Source organism: Camelus ferus, chromosome 10, assembly GCF_009834535.1.
Source record: "Camelus ferus isolate YT-003-E chromosome 10, BCGSAC_Cfer_1.0, whole genome shotgun sequence".
NCBI classification, from domain to species: Eukaryota; Metazoa; Chordata; class Mammalia; order Artiodactyla; family Camelidae; genus Camelus; species Camelus ferus.
In genome coordinates this window covers 10,047,469-10,074,583 of record NC_045705.1, presented here as the reverse complement: position 1 = coordinate 10,074,583, position 27,115 = coordinate 10,047,469, and the positions used below count along the sequence as shown (strand labels likewise).

Sequence of the window (27,115 nt, the reverse complement as noted above, 5' to 3'; positions counted from 1 at the left end):
CTAATTTGATCTATCTTCCCACCTAAAATAAAGCTGTGAGCTATTTCAGGCAGGAATTGTATCTTCCCTCCATTATGTCCCTCATCCCTAATCCTGCATACCCAGTACAGAAATCCAGAATTGCCACTTAATAAACAACTGTTGAAAAGAATATGAAACCACACTATATCCTGAGAATTTACTTATTTGTGTATTGTTTACCCATCCTTGTTTCAAAAAGGATTCAAGGCAGCTTACAAATATTCGTGTAAAATCTCTCTCCACTCTGAATCAGGAAAGGATTCGCTTGTAGAATAATCCTGGGGGGATCAGCAGCTCTTTCTGCTTCCTAGACAAATTCTAATCCTCAACTGGTAACATCTAACTTACTGAGAGTTGTAGATATTTTTTCCTTTTATGAAAAATGTCATCACGGAGATGTGTTATCACATAGTTAAAAAATCACATGTTGTGCAGTAAGACAAACCTAGATTCGTATCTTCTTCTATGCACCCTGCCTAGCCCAGGGGAGCTCTAAAGTCCTGGGAAATAAATTGTTCTTTGCTACGACTTCTTCAAATGCAAGATTCAATTCAACTTATTTTCGTCTCCCAAATATTTATTGAGCATCTAGTATGTGAGGTACTATTTTAAGCACTTGAGGAACAAAACAGATAATGACCCTTATGATGCTTTTTTTCTACAAGGCATAATTATGCCTATTTCAGAGTAGTATCATGAGGTTGAAATATACATAAAGGCTTCTTATATTCGCAAGTGTTCCATAGATGTTAATCTCTTCCCCACTTTTGACTCTCTTCTAGTAAAACACACACCCCAAAGTACCATTGAGAAGATAAGTCTCCCAAATGTCCCTTTTCAAAAACAAAAAACACAAAACACAACAACCTCTAGTTCTGAAGAAAAATCAGGCAGAGGCTGGAGTCCAAAAAAAGTCCCTTGACCTGTATTTAGGCTCTTTCTTCCATGCAGAACTAGTGGAATTTACAGTCATGTTTGGAATTTTTCAACTCGATTAGACCCAGGCAGGAGCGAGTAGTCACATTCTTACAGAGTTCTAAATGCAGCTGCACTAGAGATGCATTCAATATACATCAACAGGAAATAGGCGTCCAGACTCATTCTCGGGCTCATGAAGCTCCATCTCACAAGGTTATTTATGAAGTGACTGCAGACGCACTTGCAAGCAGCAGAGGCAAACTGATTACCATCTAGGTGATGATCAAGCTGCAACTACATCTCGAAGAGGGCAGCCCAGGAATTTGTAAAACCGCCTGGCTCTTCAATGCTATACAGCTGTACCTATGAGCTCTAAGACATGCTCTAGATTTCCATCACTGTCTCCCAGAATGTCTCCATCAAAATAATTTTCCTCCATTTTTACCCTGAATGAATACCATGCTTCTAAAGTTAGAGACGTTGATGTCACATTTTGAAGCTGACTTGCTAGCTGACTTTCCCACCCTGGCACCTCCACCCATGCCTAATATTAGGCATGTCTTTCCTACTCTTTAAGAATCTTCCTACCCCTCCCCTCCTACCCACCACTGTTCTAATTGTCCCTCAAAACCTAGTTCATGGCCTCCATCTTTTATAAAACCTTCCACAGCCCCCCTGCAACCCATGATACCTCCTCCACTTTCTAAATTTCTCCAAAATTTATTCTCTATGCCATTCCTTCACTAGTTAACTGAAACTATAAAACAAAGCCCTTAAGTCTGTATCAAATTAGGAACCATGATTGAAAGAGGTGAAAACTAAAATCTATGTTCTTTTCACAAAAACCTTTAAAAAAAACTTTGATAAGTTAATTATAGCCCATAAGATTCATAAATCTTAAAATTTCACAATGTCAATCTTGTTCCTGTATTGTCTTTTTAAAAGGTACAATTTTCAACTGAAAGAAAAAAATATTATTTTCTTAAATTTTATGAAGAACTATCCACAATTTGGTGGATTTTTAGAAATCTTTGGAAGTGTTTTCCTCCTATAGCATTTTAACCATTTAGGTCCCCAAATGAATCCAAGTCACCAAAGATGGCCCTGGGTGCCTGAGCCAAGTTGCACACTTCCCCCTGGAGAAAAAGACTACTTTTCCTCCTTCCATGGAACATTTACAGCATCACATTCATGGCTCTGACATTCTCATCTCTGGTATACAGCAAAAAGTGTCTGTGCCCCAGGACAGGAAAAGAAGATTCTTGTCCTCCTCTGTTCTGTCACTGTGCAGCACATGTCGTGGTGAGACCTGTTTCCTCATGAGCCTTTCCTAATAAAAATAAAAACAGTCATCATTAGTTGAGCACTTATTGCGTGACAGACACTGTGCTCATGCTTTATAACTATTGACCTCTTTCATCAGGGTTGTGATACAATTATTCTCCCATGACATGGGCTATGGCATGACAAAAATGGAAGCTTGGAGAGCTAGAATCAGGTTACTTACCAAAGTTCTTACTCTTCTTTTTGTGTATGTATATGTGTGTATATAGACATATATACATATATATATACACACATATATATAAATATATATATTTGAAGTGTAATCAGTTTACAATGTATCAATTTCTGGTGTGCAGCATAATGCTTCAGTCATACATGAACATACATGTATTCATTTCCATATTCTTTTTCACCATAAGTCACTACAAGATATTGAATATAGTTCCCTGTGCTGTACAGTAGGACCTTGCTGTTTCTCTATTTTGTACGTACTAATATCCGCAAATCTCGAACTCTCAACTTACCCCTTCCCACCTCCTTCCCCCCAAAGCTCTTACTCTTAATTGCTGCACTAGACTGTAATAAACCATTACTTCCCTTGGGAGAGAAGACATTTTTATTAATATTTATTTAGAGCCCACTTGGCTAACAGCACCTGGCTCTTTGTACATATTTAGTAAATATTTGTTATTTTGAGTAAATGTTTAAAGTGCGTTAGAGGTACAATGTGACACTATGCTTTCTGGAGTGCAGTTACAAACCCTGAGTGTTCCCAAATTTTGCTATCATCTGCTAAGATCTGCCCAAATTTAGAAGGGAATGGAAGGTAGGCATTTCTTTTTCTACAACAGGGACCTTTCTACTCCCATGCATAGTGGAAATTATTGACCAAATGTGAAAAACAAACCTCGATGAATACTAAAGGCACCAAGAAGAAAAAAACAATGCATAATTGTCAAATTTTTACGAACAGAAAGGTAACAACTTTTTGCTTTTGCTTTGGTCTTTGCAGTATTCACAGCACGTTCACAGATAAAACTGCATCGGATTCTAATGATGTTACGAGGCAAGTTATTATTTTCATTTTACAGTTCAGTGAAATTACCCTGTCCTACCAACTGTTAATGATACGGCCAAAGTCTTCTGACTCCTGGTCAATTTTTTCCTTATGGATTTATTGACATCAAACTCTAAATAGGATTCATTCTAAGACCATTCTAACCCTCAGATCATGAAGTTAGCTCTGTTATCATTCAAGACTCTTATCTTACTCCCCTCCAAGTAAGACATTAAATCACAACTCTGGTTCTACTCTTCCAGCCTTAATTTTCCCAGAGAAGCCCCAGGCTGCCCCCATACTCAACACCAGATGAAATGAATAAAACTCCAAGGAGACCACTAAAAGTGTCTCATTGAATGGTACCTTGAATAATGCATCATTCTGCTACTAAACAATAACAAAAACCGGGACTGCAGAGAATGTGGGCTCTGGTTAGTTCCTGCAACCTACAGAGCATCTCTCCTTCCTGTATCCAAATGGGATGGGGGAGGGGAGGGCTTCAGAAATGGTGACTCAAACATTTCAACCAAAGTAATGGACCTCGGAGCAGTCACTCAATATGTCAGTTGTCCGTGATTTATTACTAAATCTCAGTACCTTCTTGAAGAAGCCAAGTTACATTTTGTTATTTCTAAACTTACTTATACAGGACAAGAGAGAAGGATTGTAGGCTTGCAAGGGAAGCTCTCCTCTCTCCCCCAGTAATTACTTCTGTACCTTCTGTCACAGCGCTTTATATACTCATTCATCAAACACGTATTGAGCAAAAACTGTGTACTCCGATGGTTTCTTGAATGCAAAATGAATAAGCTATAATCCTTGCCCTGGGGAATTTACAATCTTGTGGGGAAGGGGGTGATGAGGGGAAGTGTAGATTACCATTATTAGAGTTGGTGTGTTGTGGTGGGATCGTTCTCCCTCGGTTCTGACATTGACTGGTTGTGTCATTTTTGGAAAAGTCTCTAAACTTCGATTCTTTATTCTTTGAAAGGTCAATAATATGAATCAGGAGATTAAGCATTTTTTTAATGCCTACTGTTTGCCAGACCCTGCTTGAAATGCTTTAGATGTGTTACTGCATTTAATCGTTTCATTAGACCTCATCAAAAGCTACCATGAATATTTTCATTGTATAGATGAGGAAACTGAGAGAGTAAATAACTTGCCCATGGTCATAGAGCTAACACGTGGCCCAGGTGGTGAACCCAGAAGCAATCAGGATCCAAAGCCTCTGAGCTGGAAGGGTACATGCCGGCATGAGGACCCTGGGAGCTATGAGGCAAAGGATTCTAAGCCCCGAAGCTTCCATTGCTGTTAGAATAAAGACACGTTCCTTTATAGGGAACATGCCTTCCATTTGTCACTCCAGATCCACAGCGGCCTCTTCTCCGCCCCACCCAGCGCCCTGGCTGACACACAGTGACTGCACCATGAGCTCCTTTGCCTCAGGCTGCCGAAGGACTCAGCCAGTGGGAGGCACCAGCAGCAAGCTGGGGGGAGGAAGGAGAAAGAGGTCAGGTTGTTTACTCTCCTGGTAGACTCCCTTTCTGTGCAGTTATTTTGAACTGGTTGCATCCTTTCCCAACCAGTCCTGTCCGGGGCCCCCTTTACTCGCTAGACCGGGTCTCTGTAAGGTCCCTGTTCCCTTCCCTTGCTCCTTTGCTTTCAGGCTGATAACTGGGCCCCACTATTACTAGGATGTGGGTACTGCACTGTCCTTAATGATGTCACCAAACCCTGCCTACACCGAGTAAACAGCCCCTTCATTAATCTTCCTTGAATTTTCCTAATTACCATAATCTGAGTGTGCCAGCTGTTCCCTCCTGAGATGCAGACAGGCACACTGGGTTTATAAGGCACTGAATGATCAGCATCCCTTAATAGTGTACAGTTTTCCACCTCAATTTTCAGCGCTCCCATGACACAGACCTTTTCAAACCCTTGAACTTGCATGGGACTTCTTTTTGCAGGGACTTCGCATGCACTGTTCCTTCCACCTGGAATGTCCGTTTTCAACACTATCCCCTCTCCTCCCACACGCAAACACACGCACACACACTCATACCTACGTACACAAGGCTACCTGCCGCATATAATAGATCTCAATGATACTTTTGAATTAATTAACAGAACTAAGGGCTAAGGAAAGACTGCTTTCTTCAAATTTTTGTCAAATAATTTTAATCCTTTAGAGTTGAATAACTCATTATATTTTGCAGAGCAATTTATCATAGCATGTTATATTTTTATCCACACATTCTCTGTGAGAGTGGAGAAAATGAGTTCAAGGCACTTAAGTGACTTGTCTAGGATGCTACAAGCAGTGACAGAGCTGAGTTTCTGGGAATCCATGTCCTACTATGACTGCTTTCCTAGCTCTTGAGAAAGCCAGTCCCAGGTAACATGGTCACCTGCTCAGCAAAAGTTTCTCTCAGGCCCCTAAATATAATAGAGGCTTCAATAAAATTTTCTTAGGGATGTACTGGAAACTGTTTTTTTCCCCAGACTTCCTTTTTCTATTTTATTGCCAGTATGTTCTTCCCACCCACCATTTTTATGAAACTGAACAATACTTTCCGTGGTGAGCGCAACTGCAACTTTGCAGGTGCTTTATTTTCAAACAGATGAAGGAACAATGCCTGCGTTTAGGGAGTCTTGTTGGGAACCTCTTGATTGCGGAGTACCCCGATGCTGAGAAACGTTAGAGACAGTAATTCAGCTCCTGGGGCAGTTTAATTTCAAAAGATGCTATTTGTGAATGCAAGCCTGCAGCATTTCCTCTCTGATTTGCGAGGAGAGAGAACGGAAGGGGCCTTGAGCAAGGAGCTGGAGGAGGCAGCTTGGTCGGCAGCAGCGCTGTTCCTGGCTTTCTTTCCAACTCCGTCCTGCCAACCCCAGCAGCACGATTGTTTCCTATTGAGAGCAGATGTCTTTTGTACAGTGCATGTTTGTGAAGAGGGAGATTTTCACACTCCCAGATATAATGGGGTATTCACACATCCAAAGCCTATTTAAATTTGCCCCCAGGACCCATGGCAGTGGTGCAGGGAGCATGAATCCCTCATGGAAATAGAGCCTCTGTTGACTTAGGGTTGGTTAGGCAAATAACCCAGCACGTGCTGGCTTCTGCTCTGACCAGTCAGAATGGCACTTAGGTAGCCTCCTCTCCAGAGAGCTTCCTTGGTTACCTCACTCCAGACAACTGGAATTGGATTCCAGTTCCAAGAACGCTCTTCCTCATTCTGGTCCTTACTGTCATTGCCTACTTTCTTCCATGTCAGTGGCCCGGGGAAATCCATCAATACTGCAAATCCAGCCTCATCAGACCCTGCTTAAAGGATTCCTTGTTGCTCCTCAGATAAAGTCCAGGTCAATTAACCTGGCTTTACATGACCGGACCTCCAGCTAACCATGAACCTCATGGTCAGTCCCTTCTGTATTCTCCCCAGCGCTGCATGACACAGAATGCCTCATGGGGCGCTGAACGTCTGACTGTGTCTTTGCACATGTCACTCTCTTCCTTGCCACTCTCTCCTCCCTTAGTCCACTCACTGATCCTTCCACATAACTAAGCATCTTCTCCTTTGGAAAGCTTTCCCGGAGATCTGATCTCTCCTACCCTTCCCAGAGCATCTTAGACTTCATTCCAAAACAGCTCTTACCATTTTTATCACGTACAAGGTGCCATCAAATGTAAGTCCTTAATTTTTGAGTTGTAGATGCTATAAGAAATTGATGAAAGTTATTTCCCTTTGACTCTTTCCCATCGACTCACAGTTTTGCAATGTTTTATTGGTCAGCTTCATCCATGTAGATTTAAATTCACGTGGCATTTCTACAGTCCATGGATCTGAGGCCAAAAACTGGACTAAATCTTTATTCTATAGCAGGTGCCCTGTGGTGTCATTTGCACATTGCACCACCACACATTGCAGAATTGGAAGACAGGGAACATGACTTTGCCCAGCTGCTACAGTGATTCGTTGATTGTATTTTATTGGTTAACAAATGAATATCGAGTGGACACTTGCAAAGTGCTATTCGCACCCTCACAAGGAATCACAAAGCAGAACTGCTCCTCTGGGAAGCCAGACAAAAGCACATCAATCCTTAATGACAGAACCAAACACAAGGGCCACTCTGGCGCTCCTGTCAGGAAATGGCAGCTCTGCCTCCGAGAAACACCGCCTTTTGTCAGCTCCTCTCCCTGTTCCTGCCTTCGTGTGGCCTTGGGGGGAAAATAAAATACTCCCTTCCCTAGGGAAAGAGTCATTTGGATGCAGCTGTGTTTGAAAGAGAATTGCTGACTTAGGATCTCAGTCCATGATGAGCATTTTATAAGTAGACTATATATAGCAATTATATACGCTACATACTGTATACACACGAGACACAAATTATGTGCTAAATCAGCGCCTGTGCCAATCCAGAAATAAGTGCTTCAATTGCAGCTGGCGGGGTTAGAAGGAAAAGTATTTTTAAAAGAAAGTTACATACAATACAGTATCACCTTCTCCAAGTGATGGAATTTAACCATAATCTTCTCTGGAGTTTAGGGATAAGTTTGATGAAGTTCAAAGATTTCTTTTATTCCTCTCCTTCAAAGTTGGTAACTCTGAGTAGATATTGAAGGCTTACTGCGAGCCAGGTCCTGGGTCAGTACTTTACATGCATTTGTTTAATCCTCGCAATCATTCTATGAGGTAGGTGCCATTATAAAACCCATTTTACTAAGGGATAAACTGGAGCTCGGAAATTTATTTTATAAATAATTTTATAATGTTAGAGAATTTTCCCAGTTGGACTCCATTATCGAATATCAGATGCCATAATCAAATCCAGGTGTATCTGACTTGGAACGCCCAAGTGTGGTCTCCTAAATGATCGTTTCACTTAAACCACATGTCCCACCTAGGAAGAAATCACCGTGAGCAGTTTAACATCCAAATCATCTGTCACTCTTAACCATGACACTAACACAACTACCAAAGATGTGTGTTGATCCCTTGATATTTGTAATAAATTAGAAATATTCTTTCAAGGCCATTATAATTGAAGGACACAGGAAAACCCCATCAGGAAACATTCAAATATTAAAAGCACATGTACTCTAAGTCACTAGGTTAGAACCTTATCAACGCTTCTTTAGTAATGGGAAAGATAGAATTACTTAAGATCTAGAAGAATTCCTCAAAAATAGAACAAAAGACAGTTATTTCCTAAAAATACTGACCTGGGGCCTTCTGAAGCAGTAATATGATCCAAGTAGAAATAAGCTTTTGTGTGAAAAGTTTCTTCCTAGTGAATCTCAGTGTTTTGTCTCAGAAAGCCAGTAGGATGCCTGCACTGTAGAAATAATGGAAATAATGTATTTGGAACTGAGAACCGTGCATCTTTTAAAGATAAACTCATTTCTGCACATTATACAGTCATTTCTAGAGGTTGTTAAATTGCAATCAGACAAATCCTTTTGGTCTCCTCCTAAAACTATATTTGATAGAAAGTAAGAGGCTTGCAAGCCCTCTGCTATCTTCTTTCTCATCCTCAGATGCCACACCTAGATAGCTGCAAATTATCCCTCCCAACTATTCTACAGCCTTTGATCCAGACACATAAGTTATCTCTCTGAACTCAGCAATTAAACTGACACAAAGCCAAGGTTTCTATGGTTAAATTCAGAGCTCATTTAAGAGCAGATACTTCATCAGGAAATTTAAAAACATGACTTTCATTTAAAGATCAGTTTATCACTTTGTCTTCTCTTAACAATAATCTGCATGATACATGCCTTTTAGCATTCTAAACATTCCTATACCAGAGAAATAGTTCATCTTTCCCTTATAGTCACAGGTAATCAATAGCCTAAGATGATTCTATAGTCATAAACACTCATATTTATGCAATAACAGTCCTTTCTAGAAGAAAAGGAAGTGTATTCCTGAATCATCTTCAGCTGTGTATGGTCATGGTGGTCCTCTGAATGTTCAAACATGCATCTGAAGAGCCCTGAAGCATTGCAGCTCCCGTTTGCTGGCTCAGTCTAAACCTTGTTCAGTCTCATTAGCCTGGTCCCATCAAAAAAGTTGGGATGGAACTGAAAATAATATCATGGCCAGTGTTCTTTCCACCCTCCTGCCCGTGGTCAGTCTTCCTTCACATGCCTCCACTTCACTTCAGTTTGGCGTCATCCTTCCTCTTACCTCGACACCTTTTTGTGCTGTTCACTGTACCTGCCTGTGCTTGTCTTGTTTTCCTCTCCTGCTCCACAGATTCAAGCCAGAGTCTTCCTATACTAATACAGAAATATGGTGGATTAAATGTGCTGAATAGATCTAATTCACTTCGGGAAAACCCAGCACATAGGAGTTTGATCTCACTAAGCCGATAAATTAGGAAGAAACAGATATTTAACAAAACTCAAAACCCCAAAATCAGCTTGTGGAGGAAGCTGTCTCATTATTTAACATACCCCATCGTCCAGTCACTCTGGCAGGTGAGATAATCCCAGCTACGACTTTGAGTTCAGTGAGATAAGTACTATTACCTCCAGCTTGCAGATGAGGAAACCGAGGGTCAGAGAATTCAGGTGACTTGTTTAGATCCAAAAAGAGTTAGGATTAAACCCCTGTTTCACTCCACAGAGTGTTTGTGGTCGTTACACTATTCCAACTGTTCAGGACTTGTCTGCAAAGTTCACAATCAGCTGTTCCCCAGACTGAGATGTCCCTTCCCTCTCCCCACTCAGATCCTGTCATATTTTGGGAATGTTTCTTCCCTACTCTTAAGATTTCCTTCCTCAGAGGGAGCTTAATTAGTGTGGGTCTGGACTTCTCTCTGAGGAGGTAGAGTGACTCCTCTGGTAAGTTTGGGAGGAATAACTCTGATCGCCCATCTTTATTTCTTCTGGAGGGAGTGATCAGGGGTTTTTTTTTAGAGCAAGAGCTGTCCTGGGTTTAGGAATCTGACCCGGGCAGCCTGTCCAGGTGGAGAGGTGGGCTCAGTCCAGCACTACACGGTAGGCAGGTAAGTCCGCCTAATTCCAAGGAACGGCTTCAGCAACCCCATTTGACTTTCCATTAGACTAGTCTCCCAGCTTAGCATCCTCAGTAATTACAGTGATACTCTGCCTTATGCCTTTACTCTTTTATTTCTCATTTTTTTCAGAATTAGGCAAGAATGAGGGGTTCAGTTTGGGAGCCTGCCCAGACCACTAGATTCTAGCCTCTCTGTGAAGCTTTTCCCAAATCCCAAATCAGAAGTCACCTTTTCCTCTCCTATTCCCACAATACTTTGTATTTCCATATAGCCACTGTGACAGTTTCATTTCTATTAGTGACACATTCTACTGCTACTTATGTAGAACCACAGAGACTTGGAACTGTTTCTCATCCATTTATCAGTTTGACTCCCACAGAACCTAATGTAGTGTTTTGTAGAGAGTAGGACCTCCAAAAGAGGTTTGTTGAATGGGTTTGAATTGAATTGTTTCTATGCCATGTCATCTTTGTATGTGGCTTTAAACTGGTTTTTTTTTTTTTTTTTTTAATGTGCACTTTCCTTCATTTCCCAGTTGGTTAAAAGCTGTAGGAAATACAGATTCCATTTTCTCTCCTCTGCAGTCGACCCCTCAGTGCAGTGACTGAGGTCCAGCAAAGAGACTGCACAATTGCTGGCCTTCTGATGGACAGTGTTCCCATTAGGAGATCTGCCTGTTTACCTCTCCTCCCCTTCACTCTGATTACTCATGCTGCACCAGCCCCCAGGTGCAACGATCATGGAAGGTTGCCCTGGCATTAAGAGAAGGGACTTTGTGTCTCAGAAGCAGTCACCTTCCCCATGTTTGAAGCTGCGACATCTTCAGGAACAGCTAGAAGTCAGCCGCCATCATGTCTATTTCAGGCAAGAGGGAACATAGCATTTTCAATTGAAAATGGAGTATTGTTGCCTGTCTTATAGTTTTAGTCCAAGTGAACATGAGCGTGACGGTGTTTCTGAAGCCATGAATTTAACACCTAGCATTTTAAGAGCTTGCACTCATTGCTGAAGCACTAATTAAGCTTTACTGATGAGAGACCAAACTCATTAGGGGTCACAGAACATCAGTCACAGGGCTTCGAGAATGTCATAGGGCTTTGTGTGAAGGTTGGGTTCTGTTCATTCAGCATTATTTTTTATTTGAAGTTCATTCCACAGTTAATCAAAATCCAGTTCATTTACTCACTTATTCATCGATGGATGGGTCCATGCCTCCATTCGCTCCAAGAGCCCCTACTGAGCGCTTGTACTATTGAAAACCCAATAGGGGGCGCTAGAGACAAAGGTAAACAAATTATCACGCCTGCCCTTAAGGAGCCCTTAAGATGAGAAAATGAATTATTAGAACACACTGGCTATGAGATAAGGATGCAAAGGAAGATAAAAGAGGATCTTTAAGAAGCCTGGGGGGGTCTAGGAAAATTTCCTGAAGGAGATCGGGTTTGAGCTAACGTTGAAGGCTTTCACAGGAGTTATCCAGAGACAAAAGAGAATGGTACAGAACTTCCAGTGTTTCCAGAGCAGAGAATCCTTCTGGGGAAAGCCATAGCAGATAAGGACTGAGTAAAAGCTGGGGTCAGGTTAGGAAGAGAAGCGCAGGACATGTTAAGTGAGTAATCTGGACTTTATCCTCCTGCTCAACTTGAGGCAGCTCGAGCAGGAGGGTGATGTCATCAATTACATCATAAGAATTTCACTGTGGAACCACGGGACTAGATCGCAGGCCGCTGCAGTCTTCCTGTCTAACCAGAATCAACAGGCTGGAGAAGAGACTTGTCTGAGGGATATTTATGATAGAATGATAGGACTTGCTTCCGATTAAATGCCTGTTTTATTGGGTGTTCACAGGAAAGACAGTGTAAGAGAAGGTGGGAACTGAATAGCTCCTAAAATCCTGGCTTAAATACCTCAGTGGGAGGTAGTATCTCTTAGCAGTGTTATGAAACACAAAATGATGAATAAGTTTGGGGGATGAATGATAGGTGTCCAGATGTTGAAATTGAAGTATTTGCGGCCTATCCAGGTGGCAGCGGGCAGACATAGTAGACAGCAGCTGAGGAGTATGCTCAGGAAGTGCATGAAATAACATCAATATAGAGATGGTGGTGACGAGCAAAAGGATGTAGATGGGGGTCTATTCCATCTGCAACCGTACTTCTGATTGCTGTGACGGCATAGTTAATGCTTCTTGCTTATAATAAGAATAGTAAGAAGGTCACTCTCAGGTCTCCCTCCAGGGCTGGGCAAAGAATCTACTATTCTTTTGAAATACTGAACGCCAGAATTATGTCCCCTCTACACATTATTCTCAGGAATGTAAAAAAATGACTACATGGATAAGGACAATAATTAAAATATGTTAAATGTGACCTTTTCTCCAGTAATAGAGAAAGAAATAAAACTATGTTTATGGCATGAGGTCTTTGACTCCAGCCCCCATAGAACCGTGTTGGAGACGCAGTATCCGCTCCTGCATCTCTGTCTGGCTGCCCGCTTCATCCTCCTCCCTTCCCAGCCGGTCACCAAATGCGAGTCAGAGCTCCCCTGCCATTTTAACCTTCCCCTCAAGTGTTAGTGGTCACTTATTTTAAAGAAGAACCAAAAGGGCTGGGTCCTCTTTGCTTTCCACAACCGCTCACACATCAGGGTAAGTAAACTTGTCCATATGCTGGTTTTAAATTGGTTCTCTTCCAAACTCCACATATGCACGTTGCATCTATAAAACTAACCCAAACCATTGACCAAAGAGACGAATAAAGATAGGAGGTCAAAAAACCGGCCCAGAAACCCTTCCATGGCTCCCCCCACTCCCAACCCCACCCTGACTGAGGAGAGCCCTTCCCCGTACTGCACCAGAACAACTTGTATCTCTGTGACTAGAGTGATAGTTCCTTGAGGACAGGGATCACGCCATCCATTTCAATTGCCTCGGCACCTATGAGGCATTAAATACAGCATAGGAATTTAGTTATTCATCTCCCAGTGCCAAATGATGACAAGTCATGCGAATTAGGAGCTATTTCTTTTAAATAAATTGTAGCTCATTCCAGAATTCATCCTTTTAAAAAGATAAATCAACGTGAATAAAATGTCATTGGAGAATTGCATACAATATCGTATTTTAATGAATGAATCTATTTCATTATGTCACTTTCTTTGTTCAAGGTTTATAATACACCTTCCCACAAAGATGGAGTTTCTCTTCTCTCCTCCAAAACAGATGGAGTTCTGTTCAAAAAATAAAATGTGAGCTATTACGTTAGAATCAAATAGTCTGAATCATATATCTGAAATCCAGGGTCAAGAAAGCTTCTCATATTCTAAGACCATTTCTGTAATATAAAAGGTTTGATTTAACCATAAATAAAGCAGAAAATAGTAACACTGGGGTGCCTGATACAGGCATTTGTGTTATATATGCTCAACTGTCCTCTTATTAATCTGCATTAATAAGCTGACTGCTAGATAAGAATCATCTCCGTGATACTAGAGCTTTGCACAGAGTTTCATCAGCACCTCTCTCGCTGTGCTGTGCATTTGTCTTCATGTCACTTTCCCAGCCGGATAACGAGTCCCTGAAGGACAGGCTATTTTGATTCCCCTGTATCTATGATGCTGCCTGGCATAAAGAAGGAACTTCAAACACGACTCCTCAATTAAGAAAAGAATAAAAAGGATGCTTAGATTCAGGACATCAGGACCATTTATACCTCCCCAGCTTCTTGGATGGTGTCTGGTGGCCAACTGTATTACCAGGCGCCACAGCCGGGCCTCTCTGTCTTTGTGCCAAGAGCAGTGCACAGGAAGGAAGCCAGCGAAGGGCCATGAACCGTTGTCAGACACCAAGAGGAACAGGCACTGACCTCAAAGCTGGAGCAGGTGGAGGAAACACGGAGCTGGGGGATCAGAAAGTGATCTGCTAAAACTGAGTCCAGATGCAAGTAAAAACAAGAGTGCCTGAGGGATCCAGAGGGGTCAGTGAGCTACAAACCTAGGGGAATGAGCAGGTGCATTTGCAGCATATAATTTCCTCACGGCAGCTGTGCGGACCCACGATGAGCAGGCTTTCTCTAGGGTTTAAGCTGTCCATCCACCTACAACGTACTCTCATCACCTCTGTTCTTCTGCTGTTTTTGTACAGGCTCATGCATCTCAGTCACTCTCTGAGCAGTCTTCACAAATTCCTCGAACAAGGTTGAGTACTTCCTAGTAAGTTCATATTACTCTTTGTGTCACCAAACTCATCACGGTGTGTGGAAGTTGATTATTCCGGGATCCGTTTTACTAACTTCTCTGAAACTTACACCTGTTCACTCTACCCAGAGCCTAACACAGTGCCTAATTCAGAGCAGGTTTTGATACATATTTGTTGAATGAAATAAGGATGAATATTATATTTGTACATAAGGAGGACTGTTGAAACACCAGGTTGTCTTCTCAGTGTGGTTAACTCAGTTAGCAGTTTCTAGTACTCATTCATTTAACAAATATTTATCAAGCACCTCTTCAGGGGCCAGGTACAGAACTGGATGCTGTGAGCATTACATTATGAATTTTTATCTCATCTACACAATGGCCTTTTCATGTAGTGTCTGCTTTGAATGGTGCTTTTTGTATTTCAATCATTAAGCAGAACAATGACCATGTGCAGGTGGTGCTTTTGTCTCACACTGAGCAGATGACGAAAGTGAGTTTCACAGAAGTTAACTAGTTGCTCAAGATCTAATCTAATAAGGTGAGGGGGCGGCTGGACTCAAACTCAGCTCAGTCTGATTCAGTCAGGTCTGCTTCTACTACGCACCTATGAATATTTATTATAATTAATATAATTCCCTTACTTGGTGAGCAGATAAATTACAGAGATCATGTCCCTCTTTGATGTCTTTGGGACTAGTGAATAAAATATTTAGGTAATTTTTTTTCCTCTGGAATTTATCTATAGAGCAAAAAAAAAATAGTCTCAGGATAAGTGAAAAGTTTTCTAGCTGGATATTGCTATGTGCCTTAAACATTTGTTTACACTAGACAATATTTAATGATGAAATCGAATAGACTTTATTAAAATATAAGACATCCAACTCTCGGTCAATATTTTATGAATGCTATAGAGTTTTGTACGGAAATTTGGAGAATATAATTCTGAGTTCTTTCCTAAGCCTCCTATAGCCTGAGCATCAGAAAATAACTTGTTCATTGTCCACTTGCACCTTAATTATAGCGCCAGGGAATAAAATAATTTAAAATTAAATGTAATTAAAGAAACTTGAGATTATATAAGAGTGAGGTGTTAACATGGAAACTTTATTTTACCCACCATCTAGTGCCCCCTAGGGCATTTATTTAAATACCCAGCGATCTGCTTCTCAGAGTTTAAGTCTTTCATACTTAAGTCCAGCACCAAAGGTAGATCATTGCAGAGCTTCACTTTACAGGGCTGTAATCACACCTGTCATACTGCCCTTTGGATTTTCCAGATGGTCCAGCCTATTTGACTGCTTACTGTAAACGAGAATGTATATGCATATGCTTGTCAATGTGTGTATAAATACATGTAGGGAAGGGAAGGGAAAGATTAAAAATTAACTCAAGTCTCAAATGAAATATTTGGGACTTCTGAATAAGCTGAAAGAAGATGGCAGCAGTAGGCAAAGTTCTGGATTTGACTCACTACTGTCGCTATCTTGTAACTTCGATAACATTTTTAAAGGAGTCTAACCTTTACTTTTCTCATATGTAGTGCAGTAAGACTAAGAGTTAATTAGCATGAGAACTCTCATGAGTTAACTAAATAAATAATGTTGGTGAAAGGACTTTCCTAAATATAAAGCACCATATAGACATACATATTGAATTAAAAATTTCCATTTACCCCAGTGAAACTATATAGAAGTCCATGTGTATGCAAAGTGTGTATGATTCATTGCCCAGCATCATGTGTAGACAGGTGTGAGATGCACATTTTTTAATGATGAACGCCTGACTTGGCTTTCCTTCCCTGGAAGAACCAAAATCTGGAGTGTACCAGGATCTTTTAGATTGGGAGGCTAGGGAAGGTTTGGGGGAGGAACGGCCCCGTTCAGTGAATAAGTGTAGGCTAGACAAAATGCCAGGGCGAGAGCAGGGCTTGGGAGGGAAATGACATTTCCAGGCAAACTGAATGGAAAGTCCAGAAGCTTCCAGGTGGGACTCTTGCCTGAAGGTCTAGTAAAGGAGAGAAAGATAAAACATAACTGCAATCGAAGGCAAAATCTAATCAGTGCCATGAGAGTACTATGAGACAAAAGAGGGACAATTTGAAGGCAGTTTGGAGAAGGACCACTTCCAGCTGAGCAATCAGGGCAGAGGATGCGGGAGTGTATCGGGGGTGGGGAGCAGGAGGGGCGGGAGGAGGGGGGCTTTGTGAAGAGCAGAGTGCAGTCGTCCTATGCTCTTTGTTTCATAGTCTCATTTTTCCGGTGGCTTTGAGGGCCATCTCTGTTGCTGCTGATTCAGAAATTCATTGTCTCCCTTTGAGCTGCAGACTCATTATTCAGCTGCTTCCTCAACATCTCAACTTGAATGTCTAATAGGCATTTTATATTTACATATTAATATAGATAACTTGAATTGTGCCTCTAAACAAACCTTACTCTGCCCTCAGACATCCCCACTTTAATTCTGTTTCTACCATGCATTCTTCAAGCCAAAAACTTTGGGCTTGCCCTTTACTCCTCTCTATTTATAACCTGTCATATCCAATCCAACAGCAACATGTACTGTGTTTAAGCTTCAAAATATATATCCAGTGCCACAATCGGCATCACCCACATTCGTACCTCCCAATTCCAAGCCGACGTTATCCCTCACCTGGACTTCTAGATTCGGTTCCCAAATAAACTCTCTAATTCTACTCTTGTTTCCTTACAGTACATTGTCCTCAGAGTAGCTGGAATCATCTTTGAACATAGATCAGTAACTCCTCTGCTTAAAACGTCCAAAAGGTTTCACATCACATTTAGAAAAAAATGGTCTACAAATTCAACATGATTGGATCCCTCTGCATCATCAAAGGAATCTCTAACTTCCCCCCTTTCTTTTGTTCATGATGCTTCAGCTACATTGTTCTTCCTTCTCTTCTTAGAACATACTACTGCTTATTTCTGCACCAGAACCCTTGCATTTTCTCTGCCCAGAATATTCTTTTCCCAGGCTTCCATGTGACTGCTTCCTCCTCATTATTTGGGTCTGAGTTCACATGTCATCAACTCAGGATGCTCTTTCCTGGTCACTCTAGTGGAGGTGCCACAGTTCCCTCCACTGTTACTCTCCTTTATTACAGAAAATATCTCTATCCAGAGTTACTATGTATGTGTGTATGTATTTGTTTTTTTCTGCCAATCCCTCCGAAAGGCCCTCGATAGGGGTGCCACCCTTCTTATCTCTTGTCTCCCCTAATTTGCCAGTGCCTAGGTCAGTGCTTGGCATATGACAGGATTCATTAAATATTTTTAGCTGCTGAGTGATCGTGTCCCATGTAATCAATTTTCATTTATCCCACATAGTAATTGAATCTTGCACGAAAGCAGGTAAACGTTTTTGAAACTATCAACTATAAATTAATTTATACAGAAAACTAATTTCCAAATAATAAAACTTACTGAGGTATTTTCAGTGGGCATTATTGAGTTTGAGGACAGTGCCAGCTGGCAGACTCCATTCTGATAATTTTATGCATAGCTTATCACATTATAACTAGGAAATCATTAATGTGTTTTAGTCTAGCAGAAGAAAAAATCAATCAATCAATCAAATTAACAAGTGTGATATAAAATGTTAAGGTAATAGAAGATTATTGTGTGCATAGTTTACACAGAGTGCCATTAAGCATTGTTTTTCCTGTTGGCAACTTCGTGGGAAGGACTTCTTGGTAACAGCAATGAAGTGCAAGCCAAGTAATTAGGAAACATCAGGGATTCACGAACACCCCTACCTCGTGGGGGTATTGACAATACCATTAATAAACCACAGTGTGAAATTAATGCATTGCCTTGTGGCGACAGTGGCCCCCTGAGACCCACCTGTGGTGGCACTGTTGCTATGACTCATTGTCAGAAATCATAAGGAGGAAAAGAACCTTGAAAATAGGATTAAAACTTTATGAATAACAAACGTTTACATGAGTTGGGAGGGAAGTGTTTTGCTTTTGTTTTAGAATGGAGAAATTAACGATTTAAGGTAGTAATGAAATTGACATTGTTGAAAATGCTTGATCCAAAAGGGTTGCCTGATTATGTCGCTTGATTAATAAAGCTATTCAATTTAAATACCAGTAAACTGTTGAGCAACTATAAGGAGTCAGACATGTGGAAAATACCAAGGAAAAAAAAGAAGAATGAAGGGAGGGAGAAGGGGAGGGGAGAAGGAAAGGAGGGAAGGAACAAAGGAAGATAGAAGGAGGAAAGGAAGAGACGGAGGGACGGAGGGAGGGAGGAAGGCCCCTTTAGTTCACAGAGATCACACATGAGTGGCAGTACACACAAGAAAACACATGACTACACCCTGTCCAACTGCAGCTAGAAATAACCGCATTAACAGGCACACAAACAGAGCATCCCAAGCAAGTGCACGAACAGTTGACTCATTATTGGGAGACAAGGGAGGATTGGGTAGTGTCAGGAAGTAATTAATAGCAGAATGTGTCCTTGAAGGATAAGTAGGATCTAAAGAGAAAAAAGAAATAGCACACAAACATTTTTTTTTAGTTGTTGAATAACTGATAGACATTCTATAGAAGCTAAATAGATAGGTAGCCTACAGTCTTATAATTTATTGAAACACATGATTATGTCTAACGCCATATCTAGTTATAATCAATGTTTACTTTTTACTGATTTGAATTGTAAACTCAGTACTTTCATTAATATAATTATTCTCCAAGGCTAGATTGTGGCTAAATTTTTAGATTATTTTCATAAGAAAGTTGCATGATGCTGCTTCCATCTTCCAGGCTCTGCCTCTTTATTGCAGCCAACTTTCCAGTAGCCCCACATACGTGTACTAGTCTACAGGGAATTAAGTTAACTATTCCAGGCCCCCACTCCTAGTTTACTGGAAGTCAGTTTATTAGACTTAAATCAGACAGGAACCACACATTTTAAACTGTACTAACAATATTAGTAATCTTGATGTTCCATGTGAACACTAGACTTTTCATAGATAACTATGTGGTAGTACACGTGGTGGCTACAACCTAGATCGTTCAACGAGTAGGACAAGCAATTATCATAAGAATGGTAAGATTTCTCAGGAAAAAGAACATGTGATATGAATAACCAAAAGGGAGGTACTCAACTTCTAGAGTTTGTGGACAACAGAGGAAGTATAACCCAGAAATGAAAAGGAAAAAGAAGAGTCAGAAAAGCAGTTCTAAGCCAAGGAAACACTAGCTCCTGAAACCAAAGAGAGGAAGGAGTTTCAGGAAAGGGCTCCAGAGAAGTCAAAGGGAAAAAGGACAAAAATTGCAAAGAGAAAAAGACAACATTTATTTACTTTGACAAAGCAATTTCTGGAGGAGGAATAGAAACGAAGATGACTTTGAAAAGGTAAGGAATTGGTGAAGAAGTATGAAGTGTGCTAGTATACATTTGAAGGTAAACAAAAAGGAATAAATATGGCACAACTCAGGTGGTGATAAGAGCAATATTAGACTGTTATATTTTTTAAGATGTTGAGACCTCTGCAAATTTGAAGATCCAGGAAAGGAGGGAATACACACACACACACACACACACACACACACACACACACACACAATTGAAATGCTGACAAGGATTCTGAGAGCAAGTCCACTCAAGTGTCTTGAAGAAGAGGGTCCAAGATGTAGAGACAATGAAGGACATTGAATATGAGACTTAGAATTAGTTTGAGGATACCTTACAGAAGCCACAGAGTCTTGCAAAAGCCTTGTTGTGATGCCCTCGTAATTCTCAGCTACTTTGTTTCCGTAGTATTTGACACCATGATGAATTTCTTATCCCAAATTTGTTCCAACATACTCTCTTCCTTTTGTTAAGTGGTGAAGGCCTCTTCATCTAAAGGGTCTCTCAATCCAGCTCTGGATTAGAAAAAGAGAAAAATCTTAAGTCTATAGAAGTAGGCTCTTTAAGGACCTCCCAAGAGTCAAGAGGGAAATTTATATCATGAGGTACTCCAGACAGAGTGGGACCCATACCATCATTCCTACTTCACCATCTTCCTTACATACTTCTTTCTGAGGGCTTTTCAGACCATCAGGGAAGCTCAAGAAGGAAAACGGTGATGGTTATATGATGGAAGTGGAGCATAAACATGATGAAAGATCAAAAAGGTGTGAAATTTTTGTTTAATGCTGAGTGTGTCACCAAAGTGACTACTCACAGAATGTCAGCACAGTATCTCCAGAAGCCAGGAGAAAGGTAATAGATGAGGTTTGTGCAAACAAATGAATGGCTTAATTATTAAAACTGTAGCAATTCTCGGGTCTTTTTGGGTTTTTAATTTTTATTAAATGGATGAAAAAAGTGAAGAGTAAGGGAGGAGCCATGATACATAGGGTTGTGAGAGTGAGTTCCAAATTCAAGACCTCAAAAGCAGAAAAGTGTCTTACTTAAAACAGATTTGTCCAGTATGTGACCAAGCTCGTGTTTTACTGAATTTAATTAATACAAATCAAGTGTGGTGAAGCTAAATGACATCAATAGAAATATTCCTTAGAATAATGTCACTTATTGTTCAACTTACCTTTTACAGAGTTTGCAAACCAATTTAATCCAACTTCCCTCCCAGCTTGTAAATTAAAAGAGTTAATAAAATAATTTGAGCCCCAGGTTATTATGATAATGTGAAGCCAATTCTATGAGTGGACTTTCCAGTAACATAAGACAATAGAATTCAGATGATAGAGACAGAGACAGAGAGTTAGAATAGTTGGAATGTACACATACATAACATACATTTACATAGATAGTTTGCATTTGATTTCTTTTATACCCTAAAAGTACTGACTCCTCACTCTCAGATTCATGTCTCCAATGCAAAGTCTCTGGAGTCCCAAGCCAGAATATCTAATATCTCTACTTTTATATTAGCAAGTCACTATTTTTAAAATAGTGTTTATAATCTTTGCCCAAAACCTGATTATTCTCTGTGCCTTCCCTCAATGAATGCTAGAAATAGCCCTCCAGTTGTTTAAGGAGGAGATGTGGAAGTCATAGAATCCTCTATTCCTCTTCATATAGCCAGTGGGTCTGAAAATCCCACAGTTCCATTCTTTATTATCTCTCAAATTTCTTCACTGTTCCCATCTGCGCTACCATCATCCAAGCTACCGTGATCTCTCTCCTGAATCAGTGCAGATGCATCTTCGTTTACAACTGTGTCTTCTACTTTTGCCTCTTATCACTAATTTTTCATATTATACCTGGATATGGAGTGGGACTTCTAAACTGCAAACCTGATCATGTCATTGCTTACCTGAAACTCTTCAGCGACTTTTCATTGTCCTTAAGACGAAGACTGAAATCTTGAAAGTGGCCTGAGTTTCCTATGATGTGCCGCTCTCCCTCTCACGCTCTGCCCTGGCCCTCTTTTATTTCTGTAAATGAGTCATGCTCGTTCAGACCTCAGGGACTTCAAATATGGCTTCAAATAGGACACTTCGTCCCAGGATACTGATTTAACTGGTTAATTATTACTGGCATATTTCTTTACTTGGTTAATTATCACTCATCTTTTGAGCTCAGATTAAATGTTCACTTCTTGGAAGTCTTCCTGGTCCCCAGATAAGGTTGAGTCAGCTTCTCATATTTCTTCATTGTACTTCTTTCCCTTGTTGTAATCAATTTGTAACTACAATTATTATGTGATCTCAGTGTTAATATTTTTATTCACTATTATGGCATCAAATATATATATATATATATATTTTTTTTTTATATTGAGTGTTTTGCACCTAAGTTCATTGCCTGGTATATAGGAGCTGCTAAATAAATGTGTTGAATGAATGAATGAACGAACACATGAGAAAACTATAGAATGGAAAGAATTAGCTAACTACTGCAGTATGTTAAAAGTTGAAAATGAGTGCTGATGGTCAGACTAAAGAAATAGCAATTTGGAGGGTGTGGTTCAGATAATGGACCAGTGAGGAGCGGTTCAGGATGGGCTAGACCAATTAAAACTCTGTCATGTTTGCAGTCTTAAGTCCACATTATTCTGTATGTTGTGATTTTTAATTAGTTAAGGATCACAAATTCATTTTCAATACTATGTATTAGTTCCAATATTTTGAAACATGTCAATAATCGATTATCTGAAAACAGTAATACCATTCCATGGAATTGTGATAACATGCAACATTATTCTAAAACCTTGTCAATTTTTAGTTTTCAATAAAATGAAAGTCTCTTTCGTGCAATTAAATGTTTAATGTAACAAATCAAGCAAAGACACAGTCTTATGATCAGTGAATTAACAGCCACATCTCAGTTTAATGCCTACTTGTAACATTTAATGCTTTTGTTTTTGATACAAATAGCAAATAACCGAACGTAGACTGGCTTCAGCATTAAAGGGGATTTATTATTTTGTGTAATTAACAAGTCCAAAGTGGTCAGAGTTTAGGTATCATGTGACCAGGACTGCGACTCCATTTCCCAGTGACTCTCCATGTTTTAGCTCCACTGTCAGGCTGGTTTCTCTCTCACGGTGGAAGAAGAGCAATTAGCAGCTTTAAAATCTCATGCGACATTGTCCATAGGGGCAAAGAGAACATGTGCATCTTGCGATTCCCAGCAAAGGTTCTGACTACGTCAGGAAAAATACAAATTCTAATTATATTGGCTAAGGTTACCTAAACCAATAACTGTGGCAACAAGAGAGATTACCCTGATTGACTGAGCCCAATCAGCACACAGCTTTGGAGTTAAAACATTTGTTGATTACAGGGGAGGACAAGGGTAAACACTGACAGGAAAATACTACCCACTATATTATAAGTCAGGACTTCTGGATAATGATGCAAATGTATAATTAAAAATACACACACACACACACACACACACACATACATCTATATGCACACACACATCTTCTATTCATATAAATGCATATAGGGAAATAAACTTCACTGGGCATTAACATAAATAAAAATGTGAAATTACAAGTTGTCCACCAATGAAAGAATTTTAAGAGTTATTAATTTATACATAACAACTTGTTAGCATGTTATTACTCTAACTGCATTTCCACAGATTTCAAGTGTGTTTTAGAGCAATTAGGTAATCAGACAAGATTATTTCTATTTCTGAAAGATAAATTTCTTTTCTATAATTTCAGATGAATAATCACAGTTCTTTCAACAAAGATGGCCATGTCTTGGTCATCATTTACCACAAACATTAAGTGCATTGCCTGGCACACAATATGTTCTAAATAATAGGTGTTGATTAAATGAATGGTTTAACTTCAAGTTTTAAGTATCCATTAGTTTATCGAGTCTATAATTTCCACTTTAAAAATAATCACTTTCGTTATCTAGCAGCTTGATAGTGATGGAGTACCTGAGTGAGGGTTTCTCTGTGTCTCATTCACTTCCTCATTCTAAAATTTATCAACTAAATTGAAAACTCCTCTCTGAAATACACTGTTCTAGGTAACAAGTAATAAAGTAAGTCATATCTAAGTAATAAAAGATCATTATTTTTACACCTCCTAATATATCATGTGCATATATAAGCCAGAGCACTTATAATGTTCAACTTATCATCCATTAAGTCAATAAGTATTTATTCACAGTTTACTATCTGCTAAGTACTGAAATATAAATATAACAAAGATACAATACCTGCCCCCCAGGAACTTAAATGTGGGTCGGGTGGGGGTGAGGGTGGGTAAAGAATGTCTTCTTGGTCATTTTAACTCAAATGATAGTATGGATACACAGTATGTGCCTGATAAACATTTGTTACGTTTACATATAGTCACTGAAGACTGAATTAATAATGTCCTTTGGAGACTTACAGTTCATTCAGGTCTTCTGGAAGGGATGAGAGTGGAACTCCAGTCAATCATGGTTATAAAACCAATCAATTAGGAGAATAAAACACTGAATTAGATAGACGGAATTTTATGAGAGTGTTAGAATAAAATTCAAGACATTAAATTAACTTTTATGGAATGCTGGTAAATTCCCTAAAGGATAAAATACTTTGACTTCCCTAATGATCTCAGTTGCCAAGTTCTTTGTTATAATTAACCTCAGGGCTCTTATCCAAGGGTTCATGAAACCAGCACTGCAGTTCCCAGAACCTGTTGTTTCTAACTTTCCAAACACTGTTTGATTCTCTTACACGTGAGTATGTCCAGACCCTCACTTATGACCAGCTATTCTTTCTCCATTTCCATACTCAATCCATCCATCCCTCTGTTTAACCTTCACATGGTCACATTGGACCCCCAAATCTTTCCTTTTGTTGATTCAACAAACATCTATAGAACGCCTATCAAGTGCCAAGTATCTGTGAGAGACGTGAGAGAATGAATCCAAGCTCTGAAGTCTGGGTGACTTGAGAGAAGTCTATACAGGGCAGTTGACTAGGAAGAAAGATGAGTTTGATTTTAAGTGCAGAGTTTCAGATGAGGATGGGACACCTAGATTGTGACATCAGGAAAACTGTTACAGCTGTGGGACAGAATCTTGGGAGAGAATTTGTATCTTCATAAATGCAATAGTTATGATGGAATTCTTACCACCACTCATACATGCCATAAAAATCTTCATCCTTGTGCCTGAGGTCCCTTTTACTGAAAAAATCCCATTTTTCCCAGCCTATACAAAACCTATGGACACATCAAAACTCAGTTCAAGTCCTTTCTTTTCTTTAAAGCCTGCTCTGCCCATCCTTATTCCTATAATTCTCCCCTATTGCTACACTTCTCTTCTAGTGTGTATCATAGCACTTGTCACTTGCTTACAGATAGCCTTAGGTTGTTCTAAATTATTTTGTGTACTGAGAGTTTATCAACCAAGAAGACTTTAATTTTCTTGAAGACAGAAAATGTTACTTCTCTTCTCAAATCCCCCACAGGCCTGAAACTTCAGCATATCTTGCAAAATCCTTATCCACTTAAATTGCTAACATGTCTCTCTTTTTCTTCTCACAACAAAGTCCTTCTTTCACAACTGCCACCTCCTTCCTTTTATACGATTCTATGGAGTCCCTGTTTTACTGACAAGTAATGAGTTAAGTTCTGGAGCTCTGGGACTAAAACACCATCCTTAAGAAGTTCACCATTTCTTGAAGAAAAGAAGCATATAAACAATTGAAATGCAATGCAATGCATGCTAAATTCGAATTAAACACTGGGTGTTGAAGGTCAAAAAACGCATCTCTCTTCCAGACTAGTTGAATCACAAAAAGGCTTAGATGAGAAGGCTCTGAAATGAGGTTAGAAAAACAGGTAGAAGTTAATAAAATGAAGGAGAAAAGGATGTGACTAAGTAATCATGGATGATTATTAATACTGGTAGTAGAGAGGATTAGGAAGAAACCATGATGTCTTCCAGGAACATAATCAATGCATACAAAAAGGAGAGGAGAATGAGGACAGATAATGTTGAGCAATGACAGTATCGTAGAAGATCTTATGTGATTGGTAAGGAGCTTGGACAGGCAAAGAGAGCCAAAGAAAACATTTCACAAAGACGTAGTATTATTAAATCTATGTTTTATAAATTTCACTGATAATAACAAAGGAAGACCGGCGGCACCTATTCCAAGTGAGAGGGGATGAGTTCCTAAATAAACCCGTTACTGGGAAATAGGGAATTGGGAAACCTATTCCTTTTCCCAAGACATGGGATCACCATGACTTTGTTTCTGTAAGGAGAAGGTCCCTGGTAAGGAAAAGTGACACTGCCTCTCCCTTAATGCTCTGCTTTAAACAATTAGAGGAATAATGGCTGAATCCATCTACAGCAGAAAAGGCAAGCATTTTCTGTAGGGGGTAATGATAAGTATTGCAGTTTAGGACAAGTTGTTTTGGAGGTATTCATGGGTTGAGCTGTCTCATAGGTGTTGAATACTGTGATCCAGAGCTTGGGAAGAATAACAAGGCTGGAGGTAGAGAGTTAGAAGTAGTTAATACAAATGGTAATTGAAGTCTTAGGATGAAATGCAAATGAGAGACTATGTAAAAGTATAGGTCAAAAATATAAAAGACAAAAGAAAATGTGGTATGTATATAACAGAATATTATTCAGCCATAAAAAATGAAATCTTGCCATTTGCAACAATATGGATGAACCTTGAGGGCATGATGCTAAGTGAAGTCAGACAGAGAAAGACAAATACCGTATGACCTGACTTAAATGTGAATCTAAAAACAACAACAACTCCTAGATACAAAGAACAGATTGGTCTCAAAATGGATGAAGGGAGTGAAAAGGTACAAACTACCAGTTATAAAATAAATAAGTCATGGGGATGTAATATATAGCATGGCAACTATACTTTTAAAAATTAGTTTTTTTTAGTTTTATACAATTTTTAGAGGTTATTTTCCATTTACAGTTATTACAAATTAATGGCTATATTCACCGTGTTGCACAATACATCCTTGAGCTTATTTTACACCCAAGAGTTTGTACCTCCAACTCCATGATCCCTAACTGCCCCTCCCCCTCCCCCACTGATAACCACTAGTTTGTTGTCTTTATCTGTGTCTGTTTCTTTTTGTTAGACTCATTAGTTTCTTGTATTTTTTAGATTCCACATG

The 27,115-nt window shown here is 39.7% G+C and overlaps 1 protein-coding gene and 1 long non-coding RNA gene across 12 annotated transcripts in view; one reads left to right on the top strand and one right to left on the bottom strand.

The window, feature by feature from the left end:
* Positions 1-21,989, bottom strand: part of LOC106730636 — a 51,513-nt gene extending 29,524 nt beyond the window's left edge. For 3 of the 11 annotated variants that reach the window (XR_004323093.1, XR_004323092.1, XR_004323094.1), the window contains exons 1-4: positions 21,812-21,989; positions 20,233-20,414; positions 11,508-11,594; positions 8,520-8,632 (exon numbers count right to left, since the gene is read on the bottom strand). This is a non-coding gene — a long non-coding RNA (uncharacterized LOC106730636). The other 8 variants (XR_004323101.1, XR_004323099.1, XR_004323102.1 and 5 more) reach the window with 7 other exon arrangements.
* Positions 1-27,115, top strand: part of LOC116666591 (metabotropic glutamate receptor 5-like) — a 279,400-nt gene that overhangs the window by 227,511 nt on the left and 24,774 nt on the right. The window lies entirely within an intron of this gene.